This window comes from Armigeres subalbatus, chromosome 3, assembly GCF_024139115.2.
Source record: "Armigeres subalbatus isolate Guangzhou_Male chromosome 3, GZ_Asu_2, whole genome shotgun sequence".
NCBI lineage: Eukaryota > Metazoa > Arthropoda > Insecta > Diptera > Culicidae > Armigeres > Armigeres subalbatus.
Genome location: NC_085141.1, coordinates 395,943,886 through 395,950,541, shown reverse-complemented (window position 1 = coordinate 395,950,541; position 6,656 = coordinate 395,943,886). Strand labels below are relative to the sequence as shown.

General features: G+C 39.8%; 1 long non-coding RNA gene across 1 annotated transcript; it reads right to left on the bottom strand.

Annotated features, from left to right (window-relative positions):
- Positions 1 to 5,377: 5,377 nt before the first annotated feature.
- LOC134223990 (uncharacterized) lies at positions 5,378 to 6,032 on the bottom strand. Its single transcript, XR_009982799.1, has 3 exons — positions 5,875 to 6,032; positions 5,742 to 5,811; positions 5,378 to 5,656 (listed from the first exon to the last, which is right to left on the bottom strand). It is a non-coding gene; the product is annotated as an uncharacterized LOC134223990 (long non-coding RNA).
- Between the last annotated feature and the right edge of the window lie 624 nt (positions 6,033 to 6,656).

Here is a 6,656-nt window from a genome sequence, read left to right as displayed (position 1 = left end):
GTCTCTGAAACCAATAAGAACAATTCGATGCTTCTGATTGTGCCGTTCACGTTTCTTTTTCTTGATAGTAATGATTCATGTGTCTACTTTTTACGAATTTCATCCCACTTCAATTAAACGAAATAATGCTAATCGATATGCACTTCATCGAATAAATCTACAGTTGACAACTGGCAGCACTATTCTGAAACTTGTCGCCGTCAACCTCACTGGGCAATAAAATCACCCTCCCTGTCTCTGTTCATTAAATTTATTTTATTTATTATCGGGAAATTATTAATTATTATTTCGATTGTGAACCGGGCGATCATCCCCGTGTGTGCCTTACTGCAGTAGTGGGTCGCATTTCCACTGCTGTTCACCGTGTTGGCGGTGCGGTGCCGCAGTCAAATGAGAGGGCATTGTTTTATTTCTTTTCCGAGATGCATTGCGCCAAGTTATATTGGGGAGGCGTTGTGAATCGTATTATGGCAATGAATGATGTGGTCGGGCGGTGTCAAGCAGGTTAACAAATTACAATACATTTTAATTAATGGCCATTGTAACCAGTACAGATGGTGTCAGTAATCGGCAATAAAGCTCTTGAGTGGAATTATGATACAAAAAAATGAATTGGATTGGAATTATTTTAACTGCGGGAATGAAAAGTTCTAAATGAAACGGATGTGACTGAGGTATCTTTTGTTTTTTTCTCGGTTTTCTAAGAAAGTGAACAGTAAGTTCAAATTCATAAAGTTGTGTTGCCAAAAAAATTTGTGAAGCAGGGTCATGACTGATCTCACACAAGCAGAGCCCTTGGCGAAACCATGATTTGGCACCCCTCTCTTACAAATGAAAAAAAAATGTGAAAATTTAACATTCAGAAACAATTTGAAATTCACCCAAAAGTAAAACTAGAAGGTTTTGTGGTTTCAAGATGATTAAAATTACGTTCATATTCTGCAATCATGAGTTCAAGTTCAAGTGGATTGCAAAATATTCTCCAGAGATTTTTATTCAATTTGGTGATACTTTTTTGATTATTTCACAAATTATGTAAGGGAGCTTCTAGAGCCGTACTGAAAGTTGGAAAATGGTGAGGCTTTTTTAAAGAGCCTATGCACTGCTAAGTCTAGTTGGGTAAATAGAATCCAGCTCTAAAATGCGTCGGTCGATGATCAGGATCGTTATCGGAACTATTCGGGCCAAGGAAAATCCAATTCTGGAGTGGGTCTGACGGTGGTTTGAAACCACTTCTGGACCTAACTGGGTTAATAAAGTTCCACTCTGGGGTGAGATGGTCGAAGGTCAGAGTTTCTAGCGGATCTATGTAGTCGAATCAGGGAAAACCATATTTCGCAGTTGGTTGAACCTATTTGGAGTGAGTCTTTCGATAGCTTGGACCACTAGATCCAGTTGTGATAAATTAAATCAAATTCTAACTTTTGAACTCTAACGATGTTCAAAATCACTATCTGAAGAATCAAGAAAAAATCAAATCTGGGATGGCTTGGTCGATGGTTTGAAGTTACTAACGGGTCAATAATTACAGTTATCTGTATGTATAGTGAATAGATTGGTTGGTGATCGAAATCGAAATGTTTTTCGATGGGCACTTCCTGTCCATATTTGAGTCGATGACATTCAACTCTGCAGTGGATTGGTCAATGGTCAAAAACGCTTTCCACCTCAGGACCAATGTACATTTGACTATAATTAGAAGAAAAGAAAATCCACGAAAAACGAGCAAATTTATCTGGAATATACACAAAAATCCACACCACTACTTCCGGATATAAGAATAAAAAGCACTTTTAAATTTGGTTAATCGGTTTATTATGGATGTAATCCTTTAAAGATATCCACCTAATCCACCTGAATAAATTCAAACCAATGAATTTGAGTGTAAATTGTTTTCACTGCTATTAAACATTATGGTTCCGGAAATCCCTCGGTTGCCCTAATATGGTTGTTCGAGCGCGAACTATGCCTGATTTCGAAGGACTTTCTTCGCTGCCTTAGCAGCCACCGAAAAGCACTAAGTCCGATATAAAACACACGCGGGAGTACTGACCAGGGGCTTGTGTCGCCACAAGCCTTTTGTGTCCATGAAAACGCACTGTTTCTTCAAAGGTAGGCCCCAAGAAGCTCGTCCACCTTTTCACTAAGGTCCGACCGATGCACTTGTTACAAAATACCACCAAAATTTCCACAGCGAAGAGAGCTATTTAAATAAATTAATTTCCCTTGACCGTGATGTGTGATAGTTGAACTAATCGCAAAGAAGAACACCGAGATCGACCGTTTTCTATCGTTTGTAATTCTGGACTGAGGGTATTAAAGCAATATACAATTTGTGCACATTTGCTTTGTGCGGGATTCTTATGAGTAGTCCACCGACAGTGGACAGTGGCTACAGTGCTTTTGCACTCTCTCATTGCTGACGAGTTCAGCGATGACTAATTTAGTTCGGGGGGATTATGGTACAAAATGGAATCAAGTTACACAGCATAATACATTTTAATTAATGGTACTTAGGTCCGGCTCCAACATTCCGGCCACCTTGGAACACGTAGGGTTTCCAACAATACAGCGTTGACGAATTCAGATGTAGTTTTGGATGATGTAGCCCCTCGGCTGCTCCGACGGGAATCTATTTAAACAGGAAGGAGTTGTGCTGAGCACGGGTCGTGTGTGTGTGTGTGTGTGTGTGTGTGTGTGTGTGTGTGTGTGTGTGTGTGTGTGTGTGTGTGTGTGTGTGTGTGTGTGTGTGTGTGTGTGTGTGTGTGTGTGTGTGTCATCCTCTATCCCTCACCCATCCGGGGGCGTTGAATAAGTAGTACTACGAATAATTTGATCAAATCTAATGCTACTTAATGGTGCCCTTATCGTTACGAAGGCTAGTACCAAAAAAAGGATCACTTTAGAGGCAAGAAGTCTCATCAAGTTTAGGGATTGGGATGTACTAGGGGTTCGTAACAGGTGCAGCAAAACATCGCATAGACGCCCTTATTCGTACTGACTACTCGGGGAGTAGAAGGTCAAGAAGAGCCACCACTGCCAACTAAAGCTTGAACCGGATATCTGGGACTCCCACAATATCCGCGGCAATAGTCAGCAAACGATGCTCTGTACGTATTTAGTGCTTGGTTCATACAGAATATTAAGAAGATTGTTATCCATATGGTTGAAATTAGATTGATCACTTACCTATTTGGTGTTTAGTTTCTCACCATGATCACAATTTTACAAGGGATATCCTTTTCTCCACCTTTATGAAGATTGTTTAGCTAAATAATTAATAGTGTTTGACATTGTGAATAGTGTTTTGACATCGTGGATAGTCATATTATAGTCCTTATAGGGTAGACATTATTCAGCTATTAATGTGTACTTATTTTAAATTGATATTTTCAAAGTTATGTTTTTATATAATTTTTTATTTTATGTTATGTTTTGGTATTTTGTATACGTTTAATTTATAAATTTCTTGGAAATTTCAAGTTCAAATTGTATCAGCTAAATTATGCAAAACTGTAAAGAATTTGACATCATTCATATATATTAATGCTCTTATAAAAAAGATCAATATTTGAAGTATTTTTCATAAAATGCGTGGAAAGTGTCACACTTTTGTTATACTTGTGTTTTATTGAGATCTGAATGCTATTTTAAATCCAATTTCATAGACTAACGCTTTATCTTCGTAATTTTATATCACTGTTCAATATTTGTCACTTCTACAATTTTAAACATTAATTTCAAGTATATATAAATTTTTATAATTGTTAGGTACTCGTTATTTGGAATGATGTAATGTAAATTTCTAAACAAAAAACTTTACAGATTATTTGATTATTCCTTTTTTTTTGTTATTTGATTTTACATCCATGGCTAATTTATTACAGCTCAGATCATTTGTCCTCCATTTCATTCGAATTATATAATTAATTGTGAATCGCTTACCTTGTTAAAACAAATTACAATTATTTATTTCCATCCACACTCATAGATGTTCATTAACTATGATTGATTGGAATTTGGACGTCAGTCTTCGTATACTCCCACACATCCAACACAACTTTTCTATTTTCTTCTATTCCTTTGTCTGTTACATTTCTTTAAAAACACTTCCAATTCTTAAAAAAAAAGTTCAAATGTTTCGCCATGATTTTCATCTTCTCTCCGTATTCGGAGAGTTGTTTCGATAACTCACTCATGTAAAAAAAAGAAATACTGTCACCTATTCCTCCTTCGTAGTAATTCCTCAATTAAAACACTCTTTCGCTACGGACCCACCATTCGGTCCCTCTTCTTAGCAGAATCTCCCGAAACCCACGATCGCCCGGCGGTGCCAAGGAAGGTTTTTTTTTAATTATCTAAAATACAGTTCACTATCGCACTACACACATAAAATCGTAAGAACTGTAAGCGGGTCTCTAGATTTTTTTTTAAATTCGAGAAAATTTAAAAATTCGTGGGAGGAAAAACTATTGGAGCCAACCGCACCCGTCGATTGCTGCGATCCAATCGGAGTTGTGCTGAGCACGGGTCGTCTATTCAAAATAGCACTGTTGCAAACGATCAAACACTCAGTTTACTCACCTGAGCAGGAACCTAACTTGAAATTGTTCACCGTTCCGTTGAGTAGGATAAATGTAACTGTTATCGAAAGAAGACTAATACGAGTTCAGTGGAGAACCAACTTTCAGGCGGACCACTAAGAACAAGGCTTGGTTACCCTCTTTTGGGTACGGAAAACGAAAAACCAAAATAAACCAATCAGGGAAATGCTTCCTAAAGAATTGAACTACCGTCTTATTACATGCTAGCTATTTATTTGCCCATTTGGACTTAGAGAGAGACGATACAATACATTGAGGGTCTACTTGCGCTTTGTGGTTCTGGTAGTCGTTGTGGTAGCTGGTTTGGTGATGGCATGGTTGGGAGGGCCTCCGTTGTTCACAACTCGATTTCCATATCTTCGACGAGCTTACCGGCAGAAGAATTGGCTGCTTGATTGGCCGGGATTCCGGCGGATGTGGTAATTGTTCGCTGCTAGCCACGTTGAACACGGTGATAAACGGGTTCCAGGTGGGATCGCGCGGCGTGGGAGGTTTCCCAGTCCGAAGGTCGAATCGCCGTTCTTTGGTGTCTCTCGTAGAAAACTCCACGTTTGGAGGTATTCGACGTTGACGGGTTTACCGGACTCGTTGATCGGATAACTGTTTTCGGAAACGGGCGTAGTTACCGGTGTTCGCCGACGGTGCGATGGTGATTGGAGGTCAACTCGGTCCTCGACGGTTTACCGAATTCGCTGTTCCGGTCGCCGATTTCGGCGACGCTGAGGTTGGCTGGCGTTCGACGCCGATGACTTGAAGGTTGGATGCTAACTGTTAACCTGTTAACGCTGCTCGATTCGCTGTATTCGGCGTCGGAAGGGTTCACGGCGTGGCGGTTAACGATGACTCTGGGATTCGACAGATGAGTCGTTTTGTACCGGTGGGTACTCGGCAAAATGGCGTCGGTGATCTTTGTGTGCGTAGAGGGCACGTGTTGCTGGCCACCGGCCGGTTCTTGGCTTGAGATGGGCTCTCTGTCGATCCTTTGTCCTGTGAACGATAGCAGTCTCCGAGCTTCCGCTCCGGGAACCGTAAAAGAAAAGGCCCGCACGGACCTGCCACATAAAATTAGTAACCCTCAATTATCGTCTCTCTGCCCTCACTCTCTCTCTTTTTAGGTCTATTACAATTTTCAATTACCTTTTCTTCTGCTTTGTTCGTCGTTATATACTTTCTTTTATGGATACGTAGGTATGTTTTCGTTCGTAGGCTAAATTAACAATTTCTAGATAAATATTAAGTTTAGCACTATTTACCACATGATTCTACTAACCGTGCTACCACTGTCTATATAATCCCGTTTGGAAGCACTACACTGACTTGGAACTATCAATAGCTTTAATTTTACTTTAAGCACGACGCGCACTACTACTTTCTTTGGCGGTCAAAGATAGAAAGAAAGTAGCTTCACTAAGAACTCGTCTCTAGTCTTTTTTTCCGAACGAACCAAAAACGTTTCATACGGAACAGTTGGCATCCCTTCTGGATAGTGAACAATCATTTTTGGGTTTCTAACTGCTACCAATGACTGACAGGTGTGAGTGTCTGTCCCAGGTGGTATTTTGATTAATGAATGGCCTGCACATTTCCCCGACAGCAAGGAGAACCCTACCAGTAAGGCTGTCAGTTAATATTTTACAGGGCCGGACTTAGGTTTTAGGTGCTTACTGGCAGGTGGGGTCATTGGGATAAGGCTTGTGGTGGAGCCAACAAGCTACATAATTGGAACCTGCGGTTACAAATACCCCTTCATCTCATTTCGAAATGAATGACTGTTATTCATTTCGAGTGAGCATGGAGTTTCATTAACTGTTATTTCAAAACATCAAGTTTGTATTCTTACACCGAAGACAAAATATGTTTTATTATCTATTATTTGGCAACCCTGTGCTATACGAGTTACTCTTTCATTCACTGGAAAGATACTTTGTGAGTTCCTCATCAACACAAAAACAACCGATCTGTCAAATGACTTGAAAATAAACGGAATCATAACAGAACTAGTGATTTTCTGCAGGAAAAATTAATCGGGATTTGGATGTTGATTCTGTCGAA